Below are 27,958 nucleotides of genomic sequence, written 5' to 3' on the forward strand. Positions count from 1 at the left end.
CAACTATGAAGTATCATTAGATTCTATTATAAACAGTTAGCCTAATTCTACTATACCATTTCTGTTAAAAAAGATAATCATTCTTGAATTAGCTAAAATTATTTTAAAATAAAAAGCTTTTTAATACATAAAAGAAGATCATAATCCAACCAGAAGAAGGATATTGGTGTTCAGTTTCCTAAGGAAAACTCTATGGAATGAAGAATCAGTTTACAGTTAAAAGGTGATTAATTTCAGAAAGCAGATTTCTTCAACACACATTGTAACAAAAATAATAGCTTATGGTGCCTTTTCTCTGTTTGCTCATGCTTTTGCCCAGTAATGAGGCTAATGAGGACAGAGTCAGTAACGCATGGGCTTATTTTTGATGTTACCATTTTGACATGCCAGTATTGCATTTCAGATCAGTTATCATTTACATGTTTCATGGTTAGATGTTTACAGCAATAAATCCACAATATTTTTAGTAAAGATGTAATACTATTTACTGTAGAAAGTAAGAAAAGCAATACGTTCATGATGTTGAAAATTTTAGAAGCACTGTCATAATAAGCACCATCAGCTGTCATCTCTTCAGTCACATGCATGGCACTGAAGCATGATACGACAGTTTGGAGAAAAGCTAGTCTGAATTACTAGAATCATGCAAGCAATGTTTCCTGAGAAACAAAATAGATTCCATTTAAGAATATAAAGTAAGTCAAAGTGGGCTACAAAACAAGGAGCTACTAATGTATTCTCTTGGGAAGCAGATTTAATGACCTAAATAATAACAAGCGGTAATTAGCATACCAGCTCTTCCTGGATAAAGACATGCCTTTGAAGTACTTAAGGGCACTAGAGCATCCTAGTCCCTTAACTAGCTTAAAGATTCTGTCCCAAAATCTTGTTTATAACACTGATTTACACTCTGTATGCAAAAAGGAGGATTTTATATATAAAGACAACATAATCTTAGGTCACATGTTTCATAAAATGGATCCTAAATCCATAAATTATTATAATGGAAATGACAGAAAAAGTTTTTAAAAAATCAAAAGAATAGGTGAATAATTTGGCTTTAAAGTGGAGTATATTTGTTCTTTGAAAAAAAAAGAAAAAAAATCCCTTGTAACCTGTTGAGCTATGTAGATAAGGAAATTACATGTAATATTTTTTGTGATATACACAGGAGGGCACTTTTGATTATATTTTGTTCACAAAGGCATCACAAAGCCTGAAGGGACACACATTTTTATATTTTTTTCCCTACTGTATTGAACTATATGCTTTGTAGCAGACCTCAAAGAGCTGGCACAGTGAAAAGCCAAGGTTTGCTGTGGAATCATGTTTTGTGCCAACATGTGAAAAAGTATCTGAAGAGATATTGCCAAGTGAGTATCACATGATCAACTCTTCCTATGTAAGCTTACTCCCAGGAGAGAAAGATTTCTCAACCCAGGTAGGCAGTTGCCCATAAATCCTAAAAATCTAGAACTTCTGGCCAAGTTGATTTACTTCCTGGGGTCTCTTGTTGAAAACATGTGTTGATTCACATTAATGGCTTGATGATGGGGACCTTGAGGAGGGGACAAAGTCAGGGTGAATTGGGCTTTACATGTTTGCTCTCTAATCAGTGTCACACGGTCAGAGTGTGTGGAACATTAGCATCTTATTATGGTGTTTTCTTTCTTCTCTTTTTGTACTGCATAATTTGGCACTTTATTATACAATGGTACCTTGAAATAAGAACAGACCAACATACAAGTTTTTTTAAGATACGAGCTGCAACTCGATCCATATTTCTGTTCGAGATCTGAGCAAAATTCCGAGATATGTGTCATGATTCAGGAAGCTGCCACTAGTTGGCACATTGGTGCATGGGTCCAATATCGGCAGCACAACACCAACATCATTCTTTCTCACATGTTACCCGCAGAATCAAGTCGAATCTCATCTACTGTACTCGTTTTTGCATCATTTCTGCATTTTTTACTAACTTTTTTTGTGTGCTATCATGGGGCTGAAGAAAGTGAGTGTAAAGGACAGTGGTGAGAAGAAGAAGAGAATGATGTCAATGGAAGTAAAGCAAGAAATAGAAAAACATGAGCATGGTGTATGAGTTATTGAACTAGCAAGGCTGTATGACTGCAATACATCTACAATTTGTACCATCCTTAAACAAAAGGATGCTATCAAAAGCGCAAATTCTAAATAACACTTTTTCTTTTATTTCATATATATGTTTTGTTATGCATTGGTAAAGTATACATGTGTGTTTCTTAATTAAAAACATGTCTTTTTATATAATTTAGGATAGTTTGGGGATGTTTCACAGGGCTGGAATGAATTAAATCTATTTCAGTTATTTTAAGTGGGAGAAATTTGTTTGATATACGAGTTGACTGACTTATGAGCTTGGTTACAGAATGAATTAAATTTGTATCTCAAGGTACCACTGTACTGTCTTATGTTCCTGAGCTGCTACATGTAACATTAGTTTATTTGGAAGTCACTTCTCAGAAAAAAGTCTAAAAAAGAAAATTTCAACTGGAAAAAGATAAAGGTATCTATGAAAAACCCAGGTTCTCATTCATTAAATTTTACAGATAATTTGTCTATCTGTAACAGGTCAGAAAGAGCAAACAAAAGAACCTACAATGTGCTAGATAGTGGAATAGTTATATGAGGCTAGTGGAGAAAAGCATATTAAGAACAGCCAAAAGTAAGAGCTGACAGTGTCGGAAGAGACAAATAAGGTAGACGTTTAAAGGCAAACATTTTTCTTGGGTAGAATTCTCAAGGAACCAATTCTAAAGTAAGACTACAAAGTGAAGATATTTATTAAAGGAAGTTTTTCCTGAGGAAATGAACAAGGGTGTGGGGAAGCAAAACAAAAATGTAATAAACAAAGCAAAGTATGATTTCAGGTCAAATTCCAACCCCAGCCTTACCTGTTTGAAGCTACGCAGAATATTCTACACCTCAGGGCCTGTCCTTTCTCAAGGCAAGGAGCTTTTGCTTTTGTGATCCTTTTTTGGTTGTTCATTGAATTAGGGTCATTGATGGGGGAGTGGAATAAGGGGGATATATCCTGCATCCCAGGGGCCCAAGGAAGGAAGTGCAAGCCAATCATAGCACACACATGCAGGAGGATGGGACCACAATGCCAGTAAAAGGGACCTAAAAGGATCTTGCTAGGCCACCAAGAATATTCATCTCCCCATGCCCGGTCATTTAATGTTCCTAACAATCACTGAGGTCAAGAACTATTTCTTGTATATCATCAAAAAACAGAGATTTATTGGTGCCATGACAAAAACTACTCAGAGACCAGATGAAATGCACTGAGGGGCTGGGAGGAGGCAATAGTTCCCAGTCAGCAGACGGAAGGACTGAAGCCCCATCCATGGCCTTACTCAGATATTTATTAGCAAGTCCAAATAGCTCAAGGAAGCAGGAAAAAGAAGTTCTCAGGGGGTGAAGTAAAGTACATGGAACATGCTGACTCCTAATCTCTGTTCTGAGAGCCTAAATATTTGTTGCTAAATCTCATCCAGCTGTGTTGCTGTTTCCAGCATGCACTGTTTCCATTATGGGGTCAGAAAAGCTCCTGGACTCTTGTCAGCTGAGGGCTTTCACCCTAAATCATCTCACTGTTTCTAATTGTCATCCTAACTCTGCATGTTTTCTCAGCATGTTCTCACAGTTTAAGGGCAACAAACTTGTTTAGGTTCATAATAGAGGCCTGAGTTAATTCAACTCATTAAAGATTCACCCTTACTTTTGGGGTTAAATAACAAAGAAGGTAGATAAAAGACCGTAAGATTTAGGAATTAAAGGTTCTGGTTCTGTCTTTGCTTCCACTTGATGCCTATAATTCTTGCTGTGTGGCCTAAACTCATTTTGCCAATATAACCAGCTTATTTATACCCCAACTCAACCAATCCCATACATAGCCTACCCAAAAAACAACCCACAATAAAGTGTCAAAAATGAGAAAGCATCTGAAAGACTCAGAGTCTGGCAAACAGGAAATACTAAATGAATGTTGGTTAAAAAACAAACAAACAAATATAAATGGATTTAGCCAATATTGCATTTGGCTATTAATAACAAGGACCTTGATGGGGGAAAACAGACACTTATCAAGAGCCTACTATATTTTCAGTCAAAATATGATATGTACATTTTTTAAATTTCTGGAATTGTTCATAAACGCATCAAGCTGCAAGCTTATAATGTAGTCAATTCTTTCTAATAATTTAACTATGTATACATTAAAGTGAGGGATTGTTCTTTCAACTGATGTATATTTAAAATGCGTCAGTACTAAGAGGTTATAATTTTCCAGAGAAGAGTAAATAAATGGAGTAAAGGCATACTTACAAGTGTTTTATTTTGCATATATATATATATATATATATATATATATTAGATATATATATATATATATATTAGATTCTGCAGAGTTGTGTAGGAAAAAAAAATCTTCCTTTTCTAATGCATTTGTCAGTATTTTCAGAAAGGTAAATGTTTAGATTTTTTTCAGGGCAGTCCTGTTTCTGCATACAAACAGCTGAAACGACAATTTTAAAACAACAAACCCTCATTCCCAGTGACTGTACTTCTGTGTCACAAAATTGTCATATAATCTAGCATGTTTAAAAGGTTTGCTGATCACAGCTCTACAGCTGAGCACCAAATATGGGAAAGTATAATCTAGTTATCTGCTTCATAACTGCAAAGATCAACTAGTACATAGACCAGAGAAAGTAGCTCTTCTTACACAATTAAGGTCCAACACAATATTTGGTGAAGAAAATGTCCAGTAGCAAACAATTCCTTTGAAGAAAAAGCAAAACACTGGAATTTTCTAGCTCACAAAATTAAGCCAATGTTTCTGATTGTGCAAATCTGTGTTTAAAGTGAAAATATAGGATGCCATGTTTTACACAAAGCTGTAAAAAGATTTTAAAAACTACTATCCTCTATAGCAAATTTGTATTGGAAGTCTACATGAAATGGAATAAAATGATGACTGGTATTTTAAGTAAACATTCAATAATAATAATGATGTAAAATCATTTGTCTACTTGTAGATATTATCCAAAAGGAAATCCTATCTTTGTCTTTGCCTCTATCTTATCTAACCCCAGTCCCTGGCCCACAGTTTGAACTTGATCAATACCTTTTTGTTGAATGAAGGAATACCGCTTGAATGGACAATGAAATGTACAAATGCAAAATAATTGAAAAAAAACAACAACAACCCAACCTAGCAATCAGAGTGATTTCTGCAAAGATATTTACAGAATATTAGAAGTTGCAACCACATTATTATAAATAATCCACTGGACCAATGAAAAAATATATAGAACATTAACATGGCAATTACTTTTCAAAGATACAATTTATATTGCCATATGTGATGTGCTTGATGATAAAGCTTGTATTCTCTCTATAGCTGATTTCTTTGGGGAAAATGTGATAACAAAACATACCAAGGGTGGAATTCTGGTATCTGAGGTTGGTTTTACTAACCCAGAGATTTCCTTACTCTCTGCAGATTATGCCGATTACTTTGGATAGCACTCAGACAACTTAGGACAGTGTTATTAGAAACTGTTCTTTGACACAATTGAAAACTTCCACTTTCTTTATTTTTATTGAAATACTGAATGTCATAGAGATTAATTAGAATTGTCTGCACCTAATAGGGCTATGGGTTTAAATTTTTTTTTCCTATTTTTATACCTTTTTGCTCTACTCTTTTTAAAATTTTCTTTCTTTTGAATTTCATCCTTTTGGTTTTCATCCTGTGTATTTCCATTTCTGAATATTAAATCATGCAAGTTCTGTATGACCTTTTCCAATATGACCTTCCATGTGCAATTAACTAAATTTCAAGAGGCAGGATAGACTGATTTACAATGCAACACTGAGACGGCTCATGGTCAGGTCAAAGCACCACCATTCAAAATGTATGCCCAGGTACTACAGTGTTAGCAATAATAAGAAACAAAACACCAGAAAAGGGAAACATCCAAAGCATAATTCTCAATTCAAAAGCACCTTCTTAATTGCCTGAGTCCCAACAACTGTGTTTCTGATGAGTTAAGGAAACCTAATCCCTGTTCCTCACAGGAGCTCCGATTCAATTTGGATTATCTGTCAGGGAGAGGAGTCTCTTGAAGAAGGTCAAAATGACACTTTATTTTAAATTAAGATTAGAAACAATGACATTTTATATTCCTAATCATGTGTTTTTAATAGATAATTATAAAGGACACCACCATTTTAACATTTAGCTTATTTTCAAAAGACTAAAAAGGGTAGGAAGTATTTTTACCTAACTGTGGTAACACTTAGAGGCAAAGAATTTTATCTGAAATCTAGAATCATTGACATTTGTACTTTTTTGCTATAAAATTAACCTGCAGTGAGTATCCATAGAAAAATATTTTTCTGAAATAAGCAACTTTAAAACACCTGAATGGCTTGACCAGACGGTGATGCAGTAGATACAGCGTTGGACTGGGACTCAGAGGACCCAGGTTCAAAACCCCGAGGTCGCCGGCTTGTGCGGGCTCATCTGGTTTGAGCAAGGCTCACCATCTTGAGCCCAAGGTTGCCAGCTTGAGCAAGGGGTCACTCTGCTGTAGCCCCCTGGCGAAGGCACATATGGGAAAGCAATCAATGAACAACTAAGGTGCTGCAACGAAGAATTGATACTTCACATCTCTCTCCCTTCCTGTTTGTCTGTCCCTCTCTCTGTCTCTCTCTGTATCTGTCACACACACACACACACACACACAAAATACTTCAATGTATTTAGTTTGATAACAGTGTATTTATATATAGTATTTTATATGGGCAATTTTAATGAACCCATACATCTTTATACAGAATGACCTAACATGTGAGGCTTGGAAGAAAGGTATTTGTTGTTAGTAATATCAGATACCACTTGAGCACATTAAATGTGCCAGACACTGTGCAAATTACTTTTTTTTTTTTTTGTATTTTTCTGAAGCTGGAAACGGGGAGGCAGACAGACTCCCGCATGCGCCCGACCGGGATCCACCCAGCACGCCCACTAGGGAGCGATGCTCTGCCCATCCAGGGCATCACTCTGTCACGACCAGAGCCACTCTAGCACCTGGGGCAGAGGCCAAGGAGCCATCGCCAGCACCCCGGGCCATTTTTTGCTCCAATGGAGCCTTGGCTGCGGGAGGGGAAGAGAGAGACAGAGAGGAAGGAGAGGGGGAGGGGTGGAGAAGCAGATGGGTGCCTCTCCTGTGTGCCCTGGCCAGGAATCGAACCTGGGACTTCCGCATGCCAGGCTGATGCTCTACCACTGAGCCAATTGGTCAGGGCCTACAAATTACTTTTATAAACAAGTAGATAATTAGTATGTTCATCCCTATTTTATATATGAAGAAATTAAGATATGGATATGCTAAACAAAAGGTGGAATTAGGGATTCCAAATTGAGGGATGTCTGAATCCAAAGACATTCTTAGCCACTAAACTTGCTCTGTACCATGTGCTAGCTACCTGCCACACATGAAATGTGGCTAGCTTAAATTGAGATGTGTTATAAGAGGAAAATGCACACTGGATTTCAAAAATTAGTATGAGAAAAATAAATATCTAATAAATAATTTTTATACTGTTTACATGTTGAAATGATAACATTTTGGTCATACTGGTTTAAATAAAATATATTTTAAAAATTTACCTATTTCTTTTTTCTTCAGTCTGGGTACTAGAAAATTTAAATTACATATGGGGTTTTTATTTGTGTCTTCACTATATATATATTTGTAAGTCATGCTGCTTCATTAAACTATACAGACTCCATTTTTCTTTGACAAATTAGGGAGGGCCTCAGAGTTGTTAACCTCTGCTTCGTGGCTCTTTGCTTCTAATTCATTTTCATATCTCATGGAAGAATTTTCTTCATTTTAATGTAGTTATTATATATTATTATCTCTATGTATATAACATTGTATATCTCCTACTAAAATATAAGGTCCTAAAAATCAGGCTCCAAATTTTTATCTCGCAAAACCAAACAAGGAAAGAGATATTCTCACGTGAAGACTATCTCCTCGTCTCCGTAGTCCTGTCAGCCTCTCTCTCCATAGGCTGTCTCCGATCACCCAGAATAAAGCCAGGAATTCCCCCATCAGAATTGTTCAGGGGTAGACAAAATACAGCTTGTGGCCCAATCCAACACATTACCTCTTCCTGTACATATACTATATTTTACTGGAACACAGTCAGATCCTTTCATTTATGTACTATTAAGTAGCTCTCCCAGAGACGTGTGTTACTGAAATTCTGCAATTTACTACCTGGCTCTATAGAAAATACCTGCCAAATTTGAAGGAGCCGATGCCACCATTTAGAGTGGATCTCTTCCTTCTGTACCTATATTTCAAGGAACAATTACACTACAATTACATTAGAAACAGATGAAACAACCAGCAATTTGGAACCCTTTAAAAGTTATTAACAAATCCCAATTTGTTTTATATTATGTTCCAAGGATGCTTTCTTTTTTAAAAAGATTATAGTTATTTATTTTTAATTGAGAAAATTAAATTTAATGAGGTGACATTAATCAACATGAGTACATAGGTTTCAGCCAAATATCTCTATAACATTTGAACTGTGATTGTGTTGTGTGCCTATCACTCAAAGCAAATCACTTTCTGTCACCGTTTATTTGTCCTTCTTTATTCCCTTTCTCCCACAACTTCCTCCCCCTGGTAACCACTTTACTTTTATCTATGTCTATGAGTCTCATTTTTATATCCCACCTGTGTGTAAAATCATCATATAGCTTGCATTTTAATAATTGCTTCTGGAATAAGCATCTAGGAATCCTTACATGTCTTTGTGATTGTTTCTCTGTGAAAGTACTGCGCTGAGAAGAAATTTTGATATATTCTCTACCCTGACAGTTGCTCAGACCTAGAGAATTCAAAATTTCAGACTTATAATGGGCATGTCCAAAATAGCCACTATAGTACTTCTAATGACAGAAAAGTCACTGTGGAGAAAATAAAGAATGCTTACTTTCTGGGGAGTGACCTCTTTAAAGCCACCTTACTTGAATAAAGGGTAAAGAAATCAATACAGATATAATACCACTATTAATGTGGCCTGTCGATACAAGGCTATTTTGCATTTTTAAATTCAGTTGTACAGCAAGTGGGTCATTCAGAGGTCATAGCTGGTGAGGGAAATTCTCATTTTCCTTAAGGGCATTTGTTTGTCTCATAGAATCAATTGACCTCAATTTTCCCATAAGTGAAAGATCAGGTAAAATTAAAGTTACTCTTAAACAAGGCATACATTTTACCAGGCTAGCATGAAGGAATAAAAAAACATTTACTTCTTACTGATGCTTCTACAACTAGATATTATCAACAGTTCTATGACCATTTTTATAGCAAATAACACTGTGACAAGTACTGACTGTACACTTATGTAAAATTAAATCACAAAACAAGAAAATAGGATAGGAGGATTTTGTAAATCTTCAAAGATTTTTATCAAATTGTGCAGTGCACCATTTTGTTCTAAGAAGAGTCTTTACAGAAGAACAATATAAGTTGAGGGTTTTTTTCCCTTTTTTTAAAGACAGAGACAGAGACAGAGACAGACAGGAAGGGAGAGAGATGAGAAGCATCAATTATTTGTTGCGGTACCTTAGTTGTTCATTGACAGCTTTCTCATATGTGCCTTGACCAGGGGTTACAGCAGGGCGAGTGACCAATTCCTCAAGCCAGTGACCTTTTAGGTCAAGCCAGCAACCATGGGTCATGTCTATGATCCCACACTCAAACCAGCAACCCTGTGCTTAAGCTGGTGAGCCCATGCTCAAGCTGAATAAGCCTACACTCAAGCTGGCAACCTCAGGGTTTCAAACCTGGGTCCTCTGCATCCCAGTCTGACACTCTATCCACTCACTGCACCACCACCTGGTCAGGCAGGCATAGTATTTCTTATAAACATACTTACATTACATTATTAGGGACTTTTTATTAGTTCCAATGGGGACCTGAAACACATTTAAGGAAACTCAATTTTAAAAAATGTAGTAAAGACTTTGAAATATTTGATAGAAATGTTGAGTAAAATATCTATCTTGGTAAATAAAACAGAAAGAATTATTTGATCTGAGATTCTAGAGAAATATGTAATAAAGCAATGGTTCTTAAAATTTACCCGTTTGTGTGCAAAAGCAAAACACTTAACTTTTATTTAAAAACAAACAGAATATTAAGCTTTACTAATGTTGAAACATTAATTGATACTAATACTTTTATTCATTCCTATAGATTACTCACCAGAAGAGGTTATTATGAAGAAAAAATGAGAGTTGTACAATGTAGGGAGGTTAGCAATTGCACCCTCATTCATACATTTGCCTTAACATCTTACAATATATGAAAGCTTATACATATGTATTTCATAAATATACATCTGTTTTCTTCATCTAAATATTGACAAGGGTCACAGTGTGTTTCTCAGGTGAAAATGATAAAAAAAAAAATGAACTAAAAAAATTGAATGAAATGATAGGCTTCATTTACTCACTCTTGGAAAATTTGAAGCTGCAACTAGGTTGACTCCAGTGTATGCCACCAGCTCACTCCCTTTCTCTTTGTCATGCTTTGTTTCCCACTGTCAGTTTTTTTCAGTTGCCCTTATTCTCTTGAGCTATAGACTAAGATATTTTCCTTGATTAGAAAGATGCCCATGAGCCAAGCAACCCTATACCTTATAGATACAAATTCTAAAGAGAAAGAACAAAAATTCCCACCTTCTATGTGTTAAATCTAATGGAAGAAAACTTATTGACTCTAATTTGGTCAAAACTACTGATGCTGCTTATAAATCTTAGGATATATAAAAAAACTAAACAAAACCACAAACATCCCAGTTGCATTGCAGCATGTATGTCAAAACTCATTATTTAAAAAAGAAAAATAAATATCCAATAAAAAGTCTTGCATATATTTCTCCAGTAAAGAATCTAAGTTGTACACACGCAAAATTAGAAATTTGAGGGTGGGGAATTATATATGCAAACTACTGAGTAGTATTGTTAAGACTAATTACATTTTTAATAGCATGCTGTAGAAATAAAGAAAAAAACTAGTACTATCAGATATCCTCATGAGTTCTACGAATTTGATTGGTAACATTCCAACGGAGGTATTATTTCTTGAAATTTTTAAAGATAATTTATTTAGAATACAATGACATGAATTTTATATATATCTTACTAATTATAAATATTTTATTAAAACATTGTTTGGAATACATAATTTTCTGAAAAGTAAAAAAATATCTGAAACTCAAAATGTAATATATTTTAGAAAATCTCTCTAGTCTTCTCCAATTCTTAACATTTAATGTCTCTATAATTAATGTGTAAGTCTTGAAAGATTTAATGTTTTAGAAGTGTTGCATTTCTAAGATCATTCTTTTAATAGAGAGTAAGGAAATGTTTTCTATGTTAAATTTGTAACCAGGATATACAAATCATGGTCTCTCTTTCTAAAACTGACTTTTAAATGTTTTATTACATAAATTCCCTGTAGGGCCTTCATCACATGTATTAACACAAGTATTATGTTAGTAACTACCAGAAGATTCCATTTTTTAAAGCAGTGGTCCCCAACCCCCAGACCACGGACCGGTACCGGGCCGTGGGCCATTTGGTACCAGTCCGCAGAGAAAGAATAAATAACTTACATTATTTCTGTAAGGTATTTTTCCCCGCCGAGAAGGAAGGAAGGGGGCCAGAGCCACGAAGTGTGGAATAACAAACAGCTTTATTAAGTACAGCGCATCCCACCCAGCAAGGTTCCCTGGCCCCACGGAAAGATGGAGGAGAAGGAGGCCAGGGAACTAGCAAAGATTAAACCACGTGGGAGATATTTAAAGGGGTCCCTCTAGGGAAGTCGGGCTAATATGACGTGATGAAATCTCACTGGCTGGCAGACAGTCGCTCTTTTCCAAAGGGTTCCTGTGAAGCCTCTTTTGGCACACTTGGTTGTGGGTGGTCCTAGCCAAAGTTTGTGGGTCTGGGTTCCCCACGTGACCATCCCCCATTATCTACCGATCTTATATTCTGACCTTTTGTGTTAAATAGAAAAAGGGGCGCTGGTTATTTGTCTGGCTACCTCCTGCTGATTAGGGGCATCATGGGGAGGGGGAGATTGGAAGGTGGTGGCTTTGAGGGGTGTCAGGAAGAACATCTGTGTGGCCATGATTGGAGAAACTTCACGGATACGGTCCTGTAAGTATTTTTAAAAAAGGAGGAGTAATAGGAGAATTTGCAGGGTCCAGCCTTTTGGTGAGCTGGAGATGAATGGAGTCCAGTGGTTCCAACTGACAGTGGTCCTGTAAGGAGGCAAGCTTGAGGCAAAACTGCATGTCAGGAGTGGCGTAAAAAGGGGAAAGGAAGGGGTCCCATTCATTTCCATAACCAAGACCTGTGAGGGAATTAGAGGTCCAGAGTGTGATGGCAAAACAGAGAAGTTAACCCCGTGTCCATAAGAAATGAGATGGACTTACCCACTCGTTGCGGCATACCCTGGGTTCTCCGAGTCCAGGCCATGTCTTAGGAGTTCGAGCAATGCACCCACCTGGCTGGATTGGCCTCCCATTGGGCGGCTTGTCCCCCACATAGAGGCGCCTAGGAAAAGCCTGTTGCCCAAAGGGACAATCACTCTGCCAGTGACTGGGCTGCTTGCAGTCAGGGCAGGGCTCAGTGGGCAGCCGCCAGCAGGGGCCCTGCCAGGACCGTGGTCCTGCTTGCCACACTTAAAGCAAGCTGCTGGTACAGTTTCTCTTTGTGGTTTGAACTTGGGTCAGGCACTTCCTGTGCCTTGCCCCTGTTGTTCTACAAGCCTCAGGGCTGCCACAAGAGCTGGGGTTTGGAGTGTTACCTTCTGCTGCATGCGGGCCTGGCAAACAGCCTTGGCCTGTTTCTACTAGTTGGGACCATTAAAACTTTAAATGCCATGTTCACAGGTCCTGAATAGGAGTTTGCGGGGGTTGAGAATAAGAGGAGGGAGGCTCGTGCGGAGCCTGGCACCCAGATCCTGCAGGAAACGCTAGAGCTAAAGGCAGGACAGGGCCAGAACTTCCTGCAAGAAAATTGGGGTTGGACGTCCTGAAAACTGTTGTAAGAGCCAATGCCAGGCTGAGAATGGCCTGTCAGAGGAGGTGTTTAAGAACATAGTGGAGAAGGGAAGGGCCCCTGGCCATCAGGGGAGGAGAAAGAGAGATGGTAGTGGTGAATAAGAAACAGGTTTTTGCAAACGGAGGGGAGGGGTCTCTCAGAAGGAAGAGACCCGAGCACAAAAGAAGTCCACAGAGGGACCAGAGAAAAGTACTGAAAGAGGGGCACCCCCAGGGATCAGACAGGAGGGAGAGAGAGTTGGGAGTTCACGGAGAAGGAAAGATCAGGAATGGAGGTTTTAGGTGAGGTTTCTCTAGCCAGAAAAAGGCCTGTGTGGTGGAATAGGCAGCACAGAGATTAAGGACGGGTGCGTGAATAATTAGAAGCATGTAAGAGAATTCCAATCAGTTCCCAGCTTTTTTGGTGATAGTTAACTTGGCGAGGGTGTTAACACCGAAAGTCCCTTGAGGAGGCTAATTCAGTGGGTTCTTCTTCTTTAGGGAGGGAGATTCCTGTGTTCCTATGGCTGTCCTCAGTCCTCGGAGTGGTCAGATTTGAGTATTAGCGTCATAAAGCTCAAGGTCTGGCCACAGATGGAAAAGGTAAAGTGGATATGCTTGGGACATCCCCAAGAGCACATGCACTTGGACAGAAAGACTTCCCTGATGTAGCTACAGTTTCGGACAGGGAGTATCGGCGGAAAGAACTGAGAGGAAGTCTGGAGTCAGGGGACTTACTGCACTGTGCACCAAAGTGGGTGGAAGGCCAGAGATCCTGGTTCTTTCTCAGAGGGGATGAGGAAGAGGAGCGGTCCTTGCTGACTTCAACTCCTCCTGGGTTTCGGCACCAAAATGTAAGGTATTTTTCCCCCGCCAAGAAGGAAGGAAGGGGGCCGGAGCTACGAAGTGTGGAATAACAAAATACTTTATTGAGTACAACGCATCCCACCCAGCAAGGTTCCCTGGCCCTGAGGAAAGATGGAGGAGATGGAGGCCAGGAAAGTCGCAAGGATTAAACCACATGGGAGATATTTAAAGGGGTCCTCTAGGGAAGTTGGGCTAATATGACGTGGTGAAATCTCACTGGCTGGCAGACGGTCACTTTTTTCCAAAGGGTTCCTGTGAAGCCTCTTTTGGCATGCTTGGTTGTTGGTGGTCTTAGCCAAGTTCACGGGTCTGGGTTCCCCATGTGACCATCCCCCATTATCCACCGACCTTACAATTTCTATTTTATTTATATTTAAGTCTGAACAATGTTTTATTTTAAAAAAATGACCAGATTCCCCCTGTTACATCCATCTAAGACTACTCTTGATGCTTGTCTCAGTCACATGATGCATTTATCCGTCCCACCCTAAAGGTTGGTCAGTGAAAATATTTTCTGACATTAAACCAGTCCGTGGCCCAAAGAAGGTTGGGGACCACTGTTTTAAAGTATATAAATTGAGAGCCAGGTTTGTTGAAGTTTAATAGCTTATTTTGGACTGTGTGAATGTCTGATACTTCATTAAGCTGCTTCCTAGATATGTAAATTAAAAGAGTAAATTTTAAGAATTCTTACCACAAAAAACATTTTTCTTTTCTTTTTTGATTGTTTGTTGTATGTATATGAGATGATGGATGCTAACTAAACTTATAGTTGTAATCATGTCAAAATATATGTAAGTCAAATCATTATGCTGTATACCTTAAACTTATACAGTGATCTATGTCAATTATATCTCAATTAAACTAAAGAAAAGACCCAATATTATTGTGAGATAGACATTTTTTAAAACAAAACTATTGACCAAGTATGTTTAACATTCTCTAAATTAAAATAAATTGTGTCAGTTTAACTGGAGAAAAGTACATTTCAGACCATGGATGCTGTCAAGATTTTATTTATATCACTACTTGCTCTTAAAACTGGGAAATGGTCTGAAAACTTAAATGGGTTTGACATATTCAGTTCATGAAGTGTGTCATTTAATTAAATTCACATGCACATTTCTTTCTTTAAAAAAGTGGAGCTTTTTATTTTCTTATTTCTTATTTGGATGGATTTTGGTAAAGCATTTGGATGGAGAATGTTCCTAAAATATCTATAGTTTGAGACCATTTCAAAATTCAATACAATCACATATGTTTGTAAACACAAAATGTTATTTTTTCACTTTTATAAAATGTAAAATAGCCTTTGAGAGACATCTGAAATTCCAGATGGATTAAAGGGCTATATTTTTTTCTATAAAACTATAAAATATTAGATAAAAATAAAGAAAATGCTTATTTTAGAGTCTTTGATTGGGAGTGTCTTTTCTAAGAAGGATGCAAAACACATAATTATATAAGACAGACAAATTGTATAATATTATGTTGGAAAAAATATACCTCAAACAATGTTGCAAGATATGTGATAAACAGCAAATTTTCTGCTCAACGAAAGAGTCAATAATTTTTAAAAAGCAAACATCCTTAAGACAACCCAGTTGAAAAAAAATGTATGTCGGTAGATAATTCATGAAAGCAGAAATACAAGTGACTAATAATCATTAAAATATATATATTGTATTATAACAAAAGCAATACAATAGCATTTCACATTAGATTGAAATGATAAGACTGAAGGTGTATAGTGTTGCAAACAGTATAATGAACAACCTCATGCATTGATTCCGTGACTTAACTTGGAAGAGTCATTGGAGGGCAATGTGATTTTTCAGAATATCAGATGCACAAGTTTTCCTTGCAGGGATTTATTTTAAATATACATGTATGTGTGTTTCTTATGATATAGCCTAAATTAGAATTAAAAAAATTGAAAATATTCTTAAAGTCCTTTAATATGTGAGTAGCTAGGTAAAATGTGGCATGTCCATTTCACAGCACCTGTGAAATGATTAATATATGTTCACCTGACTTGAAATGGAAATATTTATTTTGATATATTTTTATATAAAAACAAAAAAATTTAGAACAATGTATTATAAAATAATACTCTTTAAATTAACCAAATAAAACAATAACCCCTCTAATAACCATTTTTATATGTGAAAAAAAATATTGGGAAGGATATAAACCAAAGTATTAATAGTGGCTAATCCTGTGGGAGAAGAGACTGAGGTAGAGAAAAAAACTACCATTTATGTTACATGATTCTGCAATACTTTGAAATTTAAACAATAAACATGTTTTGACATAAATGAGAATATTTGCAAAGTTTTAAAAGTTATGTTGTAATTCACTACTAATTATAATCACATATGCTTTTTTTTTATTTGCTTTTTTAAGGAGGGGGAGAGATGGAAACATCAAGCTGTTTGATCCTGTATGTGCTCTGACCTGGGAATTGAACCGGCAACCTTTAAGCTCTGGAACAAACAACCAAGCTATTTGACCAGGGTCTATTTTTTTTTTAAGTCTTTTTTTTTTTTTTGCATTTTCTTTTCTGAAGCTGGAAACAGGGAGAGACAGTCAGACAGACTCCCGCATGCGCCCGACCGGGATCCACACTGCACGCCCACCATGGGGCGACGCTCTGCCCACCAGGGGGCGATGCTCGGCCAATCCTGGGCGTCGCCATGTTGTGACCAGAGCCACTCTAGAGCCTGGGGCAGAGGCCACAGAGCCATCCCCAGCACCGGGGCCATCTTTGCTCCAATGGAGCCTTAGCTGCAGGAGGGGAAGAGAGAGACAGAGAGGAAGGCGCGGCGGAGGGGTGGAGAAGCAAATGGGCGCTTCTCCTATGTGCCCTGGCCAGGAATCGAAACCGGGTCCTCTGCACGCTAGGCCGACGCTCTACCGCTGAGCCAACCGGCCAGGGCGGGTCTATTTTTTTTTAATTGATTTTTAGACAGGTAGAGAGAGGAAGGGAAAGAAAGGGAAGAGAGAAGGGAAGTATTCATTTGTTGATCCACTCTGTCGTGCATTTTTTGGTTGCTTTCTGTATGTGTCCTGAGAGGATAAAATGAATAGACAACAATAAATGAAACCATAAATAAAAGCAGGTATATTGCTTTATCAGGTGAGTATTCTCATGTAAAAATTCAATACAAAGAACTTCTGTTTGTTTGAAAAAGTAAAGTCAACTTATGTCACCTTCTCCAATTATCTTAGTCACGTACAAAATTACAGAGAATAGGTAAAAGATGATAAAGTGGTTTTTATGAACTCAAAACCAGGCTGGTCAATTAATTACTTCCCAAATCTTGAGCTACCTTTAACTTTTTTCATGAATGCAGATCTCTAAGATTTTTTTCAGCCTTTGAAATTTCAATTAAGATATAATAGTGTAAAATATTAAGATAAACATAGAGACCCAATTATATATGAAAAGTCAGGTAGAGAGTAAACATTTAATGAACAGCATGCTAATAAAACTATTTTAGGCATCTTCTATGATGCTTACTGCAGAACTTTCTGACAGAACAGAATTAAATTCTCACACCATACATTGTAATCAAGGGTCCTTTGATGACAGATTCTGTTCCTTTTGCCCCTAAATACCACATGACATCAATTATCTTTAAAAAGGACAAGATGGTTTCTTTTGAATTAGAGCTAAGGCACTACACACAAATACTTTTGGTACAGGCAATACTAAATATTCATTAAATTACACTTTGCTGAGATACCTATATTTGTATAGACATCTGTCTATTCCTATGCTTATCTAGATTAGTAGTACATATTACATACACAATATATATATATATATATTTTTTTTTTTTTTTGCCTGACCATTGTTACCTTTTATTGGAAGACAGACTCCTCTTTTCAGTACATGCCATTAAAGTCCCTTTTTCTCAAGTAGAGTGATGACATAGAGCCAAAGAGGACTTGAGGAGCTGGCTAGTCCATTTTAAAGAGGAAATTGCGGCCAGGAAAGGGCAGGGACATGTAGGGAGGACATGTCCCTACCTGGAGGAGCTGGCTTTATGCATTGATTCATCATGGTTGGCGCTCTCCACTGTCCACTTTCATGACATACACAATATTTTATATTTATATATCTAATTATTTTTCTATTGCTGTTTTAACAAATTAACCACAGATTTACTGGCATAAACCATAAAAACTTTTTATACAGTTCAGTAGATCAACAGTATAGAAAGGTCTTGCTGAGATAAAACTATAGCGTGGATGGGGCTGCATTCTTTACTAGCAGCTCCAGGGGATGATCTGCCCCCTTGCCTTTTGAGTTTCTAGAGGCCACCTTCATTCCTTGTCTTGTGGACCCCATCCTTTCTCTTCAAAACCAACCATATCACAATTTCAATGGCCATTCTTCAGCCTTCACAATACTCACACTTCTAACTGCAGCCACTACATGTATGTAAAGTCTTAGGCCATCTCTAGTGGGATAGGGAGGTTACTAAGTGGATGACCGGTGGGAAGATAGGGAGGAACAGACCCATACAAGGATGTAAGGCAGGGAGTTGTATAGAACATCAACTCTACAGATTTCACAGTACTGCCTAAGACTGGTGTTGGTTGGAATGGGATATAAAAGAGGATTTCAAGTAGGTAAATTATTTATTAAAATCAGGATCAGCACACTTGTTCTGAGAAGGCCAGATAGTAAATATTTCAAGTTTGTAGTCCAGATAGTCAGTCACAACCATTCAGTGCTGCCAGTTTGACCTGCAGGCAGCCACAGACAAGAAGTAAATTAATGGGCATGGTAGAGTTGTCCTGGACACATAGGACACTATGGATACTCAAATTTGAATTACACATTATTTTTAATGTCAAAATATTATGATATTTTTCACTATTTATTAATATATTAACAATCTTAGCTTATGGGCTATTCAAAAAAAGCAGTGGACCATATTTGGCCCATGGACTGCAGTTGTTGATGCCTGAACTAGATCACTTATAGTAACTGGAAATGCTCCTCTTAACCATTATTTCAGGTATCTGTGGTACAGTTGAAAGGGTCACATGATGTTTTGAAAAGTCTGTATATCTCAGTAGCTATTATGTTCTTTAAAAAGTGGTATCAAAAGCTATTTGCTCTTTAGATAGACACCAGTGCAGGGATATCAATAATGAAATTAGTTTTTATCAGAGATGATAGAAATTAAGGTTGAAATCTATGCTTTTTTGGCAGAAAAAACATAGCCCAATTCTGAATGTCTAAACCAAAAAACATTTAATTAGTGAAAGTTATGGTTATGGCAAATGTTAAAAATTATAAATATCTTGAATTTATAAAGTTTTTTTAAAACATTCTTTTTTTTTTTTTTTAAAGATCATGGTTTTTATTTTATTTTTTTAACAGAGACAGAGAGTCAGAGAGAGGGATAGACAGGGACAGACAGACAGGAGTGGAGAGATGAGAAGTATCAATCATTAGTTTTTCGTTATGCTTTGTGACACTTAGTTGTTCATTGATTTCTTTCTCATATGTGCCTTGACCATGGGCCTTCAGCAGACCGAGTAACCCCTTGCTTGAGCCAGTGACCCCGGGTCCAATCTGGTGAGCCTCTGCTCAAACCAGATGAGCCCGCGCTCAAGCTGGCGATCTCGGGGTCTCGAACCTGAGTCCTTCCGCATCCCAGTCCGAGGCTCTATCCACTGCGCCACCGCCTGGTCAGGCTATAAAGTTCTTTTAAAGAGAATTTTCTTCTAATGAAAGAACATAAACAATCATAAAACGCTGCCCATGGCAATTCTTTACAAGTAGGTAAGTACTTTTCATCTTATTTCAGCAACACCCCTGCCTCCAGTATTTGTCAAAGAGGAGGTCAGGAGTGAGTAAAAGTCTGATGAATATTTGTAATTCAGATGAGCTGCTGAAAGGTAACTTTCAAAATTCAATGTGTGAGCTTTCAAGATTTTATTTGGTATACAGGTAGATTTTATTTGATTTGCAAGTAAAGGAATATATCAGAAAAATTTGGTTTATCACTATTAATATAAATTAATTTATACCTTAAATCTGTTAGGTTGGTAGAAATCAGGATATGACAGGAATATACAGCATATATTTAAGCCTTGGCCAATGGGAGTGTTGTATATATTATGATGTTAGCCTCATTTTTGCTGGTCAGATTTTTGTAGTGAAGTCAGGGTTTCCATTCAACTGGGGTCAGCCCTACCTGCAGCTGTAAGAACAGTACACATGACTAATTTGCTTCCCATGGTAGGTTTGCAGGGGTTTCTACCAGCCTCCTAGACTGCAGGGTGCTCAAATAGTTCATTCAATATTGAATAAATATGACTTTAATGAATGTAACCCAGAACCCTCTTCTTTGTTCATCAAAGAAGAAATTAAGGGAGGCTAGTATGTAGCCTGCTAGTAAGTTGCCAGCTGGTAGAGGCAGAAAGAAGGGAAGATGGAAGGGCTGAGAGGAATTTGGGGTTGCTATTACTTACAACTTCATAGTTTTGACTTGGCCCCTGTTTAGAATTGCCATGAATATATAATGTAATGTACACTGTACTCTTAGTATGTTAAAGATGATTTAAATACTGCATCTCAACTTTATGAAAAACTAGGATCCCTAAAGTATTTAACCGAGATCCCTTATCTTGATGCAAGTGCAATAAACAGATTCAGGTTCATAATTTAAAGTATCTGTTCAGTGTAGCATAAATGAGGCTGCAATGTAAAATCTATGAGAGCAGCAACCCTGTTTATCTTCATAATTTTTCAGTCCCTAGTGGCCTACACATTGCCTGACAAAGTTTGAAATCAATAAATATTTTCTTAATAAATAATAAATCATTGAATCCATAAGTCCTCCCCTGGTATTTGCAAGAGATGGTCCAGGGACCCCAATGGATACTCCAGTTCCTTATGTAAAGTGGTGTAGTATTTATTTTTAACCTACGCATATTCTCCCATATACTTTAAATGATCACTAGATTACATATAATGCCCAATACAATATAAATACTATGTAGATAGTTTTTGTATTATATTTTTAGGGAATAATTACAAGAAAAAAATCTGTTATGTGTAGTACAGACCCAATTATCAGATACAACCATCAGAGGTTTAACTACATATTAGATATTAGCAGCAAAGTAACAATTTAAAAAATATCTTTGATTTACTATTGGTTGAATCTCTGGATGCAGAACCCATAGACATGGAGAGCAAACTGTATGCAAAAACCATTATACATTAGTAACAAAATTCTATGTAAAGAAGGATAAGTACACTAATAGGTGATTCATAAAAGGCATATAAATGACTAATTAAAATAAAAGTTAACTAATGTCATTGTGTTTTGCCCATCAGATTGGAATTTTTAAAACATTAATAATTTTCCAGTGTTGGAGAGGGTAGAAAAAAACAGATATTTTTTAGGCAGTTTTTGGAACCATAAATAGTTAAAACTTTTCTGGAGACCATGTTTATCAATGTGTCAAACAATAATGAAAAATAAAAAAACCTACTACTTCATTAAGGAACATGGACAGATCTTAAAAACATGTTGAGCAAACACACACACACACACACACACACACACACACATTATATGACTTCATTCATATAAAGTTCAAAAAGTGGCAAAACTAATCCATGATGTTAGGAGTCAGGCAAGAAGTTCCATTTGGGGAAAGGGCTACCAGGGTGCTAGTAATGTTCTGCTTCTTGATTGGGCTACACTTACATGGTATGTTCAATCAAGTTATATTCTTATGATATGTGTATTTTTCTAGGTATATATGACACTACAATAAAAATTTTATTTAAAAAGAAGTGCGTATAAAGCTTTCTTCCTAACTGTTTAAAACAGACAGTGCATATAAAACAATAGGCTTGTAATCACTGAAATATATGGTTTCTGACAAGTCAATCATAACCGAAAGTGTGTCTTTGTGTGTGCTTGAGTACATATACATACACTCACATATGCAATATTTTCTGCATAGATTCCCACTCACTTTCAGTCCCCTTGGCCTTGAGTTATATCTGACCCATATCAGCTGTTATCAAAACGGATTGAAGTGACGTGTCTCAAGGTGACAGAAGATGGTTGAGGTCATCGCTTCACAAAGCCCCTTAAGTAATCAGCCACCAGAACTGCCACAATGCATTACTGAAATTGCAAGGCACCTCTGCAAGTCAGAGTCATTCATAGCAAGCACACAGAAGTCTCTCTAGTCATATCATTCTTTGCACATATAGAAATGTACCTCTTTGCCCTGATCATTGTCACTAAATCAAAACAGACAGAACTGGAAACAAATGCGTCACGTTTTTTAGCTGCACGGACACTGTGCAGTCATCTGGACTGGAGAGTACAACAGTCTGTCATCTAGTATGGGAACAAAGAACAAAATTAGAAATCAAATCATCTCTGTTTACAGGTTTCCTTTTTATTTTTTCAATTTGGTGGAATTTTTGGAGTTTTGCTAAATTCAGGGGTCTTGAATTTCTTATATTTTTAAAGTTTCCTCTTGCATAATCATATCCAAATGCTACTTTTGTCACTCAACTATGAATACAAACTAGGTCAGTCGTGGCATACATTAATTTATTTTTAAATTGTGATTTTTTTACTTAGGAAACACATTCCATTCATTATGTTATGGGGTCATGATATTTATGAGCCTTCTAGTTTGTGTTTGAGTAGTAAATCAGCATAAATATTAAGTGAAAAGTAAGCCCTTGTAATTATAAAAGGTAGTTATAAAATTTCACTAATAATAAATAAAAGTGTCCTTTTATATTTCTGTTAAAGACAGAAATGAGAGTTGTTTCAAACATTAGCATGCAGATAGTATACAAAGTGATAATAGCACACAGAGGTCTGTCAGTCTTTCTGCTTTTCCCTTTTCCCTATTAGTTTATTCTAAAGCATATTTCTAACATATTATTCCCAAGGTCACTTATAATCCAGAAGCTACTCATATATATTCTGACCAATAAAGTTCTTCACTGTATTTTGACCCTGAAAAAACAAACCCATTCTTCCTTTTATCCTTACATTTTTTATGTCCATAATTACAACTTTACATAAAACTGTGATTAGAATAAGAATTATAATTTTAATAGCACACTTGTAGTTCATATTAACTAAAGTTGGGTAAGATGAAAATTCTATCCCCATCCCAACAGACTCTTGATTGTTTCTTGGATAGTATACCACAAAAGTAAAAAAAAAAAAAAGTAATATATTCATTTATGAAGATTTCTCTAGTAATGAAATAAAAATATCACTGATGTTGAAGTCTTTCCCAAGTAAAACAGGATGATCATTGAGTGAGCAAAGCTTCCAGAACTGAGAAACTTCAGGAGATAGATGATAGTGGAAATCTAATATACTTGCATAAGAACTCAGATTTTAGTATCAGATAAAACTGACTTTAAATCCTAGAGTGACTTTAACCCATTGGTCATTTTTAAATTGACAAGGCTAAAACATAACTTTTCTTTTCCCTGCTCCCAATCTGGTACTTCTTTGGTTTTCCATATCAACTAGATTGGGGCACAGCCATGTACCCAGTAATCAGCCAAAAATCTAAGAATCATCTTTGATTTTTTTCCTATTTCTCATTACACATTCAATCATTAGGACTTTCAAATATGTCTTCCCTTTCAACAATTACTATCCACATAAAAACTACCATCAGGTAATATATACTTGGATCATTGTAAAACCTTCCTAACTTCCCCATATAATTCATTCTACACACAGCATCTAGAGCACTTTTTATTTTATTTATTTATTTATTTTTGTGACAGAGAGAGAGAGACAAAGAGATACAGATAGGGACAGACAGGAAGAGAGAGAGATGAGAAGCATCAATTCTTTGTTGTGGCACCTTAGTTGTTCATTAATTGCTTTCTCATATGTGCCTTGACTGGGGGTGGGGTGGTGGGGTGCTACAGCAGAGCAAGTGACCTCTTGCTTAAGCCAGTAACCTTTGGCTCAAACTAGAAACCCTGAGGTGAAGTCTATGATCCCACTCTCATGCCAGATCTTACGCTCAAGATGGTAAGCCTGCACTCAAGCTGGATGAGCCCATGCTGTAGTTGGTGACCTCAGGGTTTTGAACCTGGGTCTTCTGCATCCCAGTCTGATGCTTTATCCACCAGTACCTAGTCAGCCAAGAATATTCTCTTTAAAATGTATTATTTTTTATTAAGTTGATTTGGATGACATTGATTAATAAGATTGTATAGGTTTCAAGTGTACATTTCTATAATGCACTTTATTTTAAATTGTGTGCCCACTACCCAAAGTCAAATCTTCTTTCACCATATATTAGATTCCCTTTACTCTTTCCTAATGAACTTCCCCCTTTCCTCTGGTGACCATCATACTGTTGTCTCTATCTATGAGTTTTTGTTTGTTTTTCTTTATTATTATTATTATTTAGTTAATTTTTATTTAAAAATTATTTATTTTTTTTTAAAGAGAGAGAAAAAGAGAGAAGGGGGGAGAAGTGGGAAGCATCAACTTGTAATAGTTGCTTCTGATATGTGCCTTGATTGGGCAAGCCTGGGTTTTGAACTGGCAATCTCAGCATTCTAAGTCAAGGCCTTATCTACTGTGCCACCATAGACCAGGTTGTTTGTTTTTGTTGTTTATTCATTTGTTGCTTTCAGTTTTATATCCCACATATGAGTGAAATTATATGGTTCTTTAATTTTTCTGATTTATTTTACTTAGCATGATATTCTCAAAGTCCTAAAACAATTCCTTTTGCAATTGCAACATTAAGAATAAAATACCTAAGAATAAACTTAACAAAGAATTTGAAGAAATGAAAACTACAAAGAATTATTAGAAGAGATTGAAAAAGACAACAAAATGGTTTGGAAGAATTAACATATTTACAAAGTCTATATTATCCAAAGCAATATACAGATTTAATACAATCATTTTCAAAATGACAATGATAATTTCTAAAGAACTAGAACAAAAAAATTATCAAACTTGTATGAAACCACAAAAGACCCCAAATAGTTAAAGTAATGCTCAATAAAATAGAATAAAGTCTGAGTTATCGAACTCCTTGACTTCAGATTATACTACAAATCAACTAAAATCAAAACATGGTATTGACAGAAAAAGATTCACATATACCAATGGAACAGAATCAAGAACACAGAAATAAAACCAAATGTGTATGGGTAATAACTTTTTAAAATATTATTTACTGATTAATTTTATAGACATAGAGAGAGGAAGGAAGGAAGGGAGGGAGAGAGAGAAGAATTAATTTATTGTTCCACTTAGTTGTGCATTCATTGGTTGCTTCTTGTACATGCCCTGACTGGTAGTCAAACCCACAACCTTAGAGTTTTGAGATGATACTCTGACTAAGCTAATCAGCCAGGGCCTAGGTAAACAATTTTTGACAAAGAAGAATAAAACACAATGGAGTAAAGAAAGTCTCTTTAATGATTGGTGCTGGGAAAATTGGAAAGCCACATGCTAAGGAATAAAACTAGACTACAGTTTATTTCCTCATGGGAAAGGTTAAGTCAAAATAGATCAAACCTAAATATAAGTTGTGAAACAAGTTACAAAAGAAAATATATGTACTAAACTTACAGACTTGGTTTATAGAGAACATTTTATAAATTGAACACCAAAGGCAAGAAAAGTAAAAGCAAAAATAAAGAAATGGGACTATATTAAATTATAAAGCTTCTACACAGCAAAAGAAACTGATAACAAAACAAAAATGCAACCAACTGAATGGGGAAAACTATTTGCAAACAACATCTCTGATAAGGAGTTACTATCCAAAATATATAAAGAACTACAACTCAGGCCCTGGTCGATTGGCTCAGCGGTAGAGCATCGGCCTGGCGTGCGGGGGACTCGGGTTCGATTCCCGGCCAGGGCACATAGGAGAGGCACCCATTTGCCTCTCCATCCCCCCCTTCCTCTCTGTCTCTCTCTTCCCCTCCCGCAGCCAAGGCTCCGTTGGAGCAAAGATGGCCCGGGTGCTGGGGATGGCTCCTTGGCCTCTGCCCCAGGTGCTAGAGTGGCTCTGGTCACAGCAGAGCGATGCCCCGGAGGGGCAGAGCATCGCCCCCTGGTGGGCAGAGCATTACCCCTGGTGGGCGTGCCGGGTGGATCCCGGTCGGGCGCATGCGGGAGTCTGTCTGACTGTCTCTCCCCGTTTCCAGCTTTGGAAAAATACAAAAAGAAAAAAAAAAAAAAGAAAAAAAAAGAACTACAACTCAGCACCAAGCAAACAATTCAATTAAAAAATGGGTGAGTGAATTCCAAGATGGCGATGGATTAGGCAGACTTTCCAACTGCCACTATTCAGGACCAAATGGAATTACAACTAAATTTAAGGACAATCATCTTTTGCCTGACCTGTGGTGGCGCAGTGGATAAAGCATCAACCTGGAATTCTGAGGTTGCCTAGTTCAAAACCATGGGCTTGTCTGGTCAAGGCACATATGGGAGTTGATGCATTCTGCTCCTCCTTTCTTCTCTCTCTCTTTTTGTTAACCTCTCTCTCCTCTCTAAAATAAATAAATAAAATCTTATAATAAAATTTAATAAAATAACTGACTCTTACAAAAAAAATTACAATTATCTTGAAAAACCAATTTCTAACTAAATAAAGAAGAGTCATAACCAAGGAGTCACAGAAGGCACATCGAGGGTGGTAGGAAGTGCAGAGATGTGAACAGGGCTGCCCAGCTCCCAGGAGTGAGTGATAGCCAAGGATCTTGAGAGACCCTCACTGTGGGGAGGAATACCCTGAGAGGGGAGGACTCTAAGCCCCAGGCTGGGTGCTTGTATGGCCAGGGGCCACCATCATGGCCATTCACATGTAGGTTCTCATTGATTTTGGGCAGACGGTAAAGAAATGGTGGAGTAGGAGAATGGTGGGCCATTTTGTTTATTGGAGTCTCACCCAGACAGGCAAGCTGCAAGAAAAGCCAAGGGAAAAGCAGAAAACCTCTGTTGGTCAAATATGTTTGTAAATATGATATATATGCTTGCTCGCTTATAGTTTATACTGAGTGTGGGGGACAGGCTGTAAGCAGGTTGGGTCAGTATAGCCTAAGGCTTAGTTTTAAGGCTAAGTTTTTCCCCACACCCTTGACTAATTGCATGATGTAGGGTAGTGTACTATCATGAGGAATCCCATTATGCCTCAGGTAAGTGACTTTGTATCAGAGACTTCCTTATTTGTATATTGGATTAAGGTTGTGATTTCTACACTATAAAATGGGGCAGAGGAGCCCCTGCTGGAGAAGAGCAGAGAAAGTCCACGTGCAAGAGAGAAGAAGCAGCCCAGAAGCTGGAGTGCTGAAGGAGAAGCCAGTTTGTGCAGAGTTTGTGCAGAGAGAAGGAGATGGAGAAGAGAGGTGAATAAGGCTGGTGATGTACAAACCTTTGATTCTAGGAAAACTCGGATAAGTCAGTGGCTTTGGGAGCTCTGAATGGAAAGGGAAGTGTCTTCCCACTGTGAGTATTTCTTGCACACCGGGTGCAAGCTAGGATTAAAGCTGATGGCTCACCAGTTTTGGGCTCCATTGTTTCATTACAGTCTGTCTGAATCTAATGTTAACCTGCATGGGCCAGGCAGCTCTGATGGTGGCTGTTACTACTGGCTTTACAACCTCTTTTTCCCATAGAGGGCAAAGGACCAGGGAGGACTCTGCAATGCTGATAGCAGGAATTGAGAAAGAGCGAGAGCCCCTGGTCTGCTTCATTTTATATTGTAGAAAATTAAAGCCTTTAAGCCAATATACAAATAAGAAAGTCTCAGATACAAAGCCACTTATCTGAGGAATAAATGGGATTCCTCACAAGAGTGCACCACCCCTATCATG

At 37.2% G+C, this 27,958-nt stretch overlaps 1 protein-coding gene across 2 annotated transcripts in view; it reads right to left on the bottom strand.

Annotated features, from left to right (window-relative positions):
- The window catches only part of LINGO2 (leucine rich repeat and Ig domain containing 2), an 828,878-nt gene that overhangs the window by 740,562 nt on the left and 60,358 nt on the right, over positions 1–27,958 (bottom strand). The window lies entirely within an intron of this gene.

Source organism: Saccopteryx leptura, chromosome 2, assembly GCF_036850995.1.
Source record: "Saccopteryx leptura isolate mSacLep1 chromosome 2, mSacLep1_pri_phased_curated, whole genome shotgun sequence".
NCBI classification, from domain to species: Eukaryota; Metazoa; Chordata; class Mammalia; order Chiroptera; family Emballonuridae; genus Saccopteryx; species Saccopteryx leptura.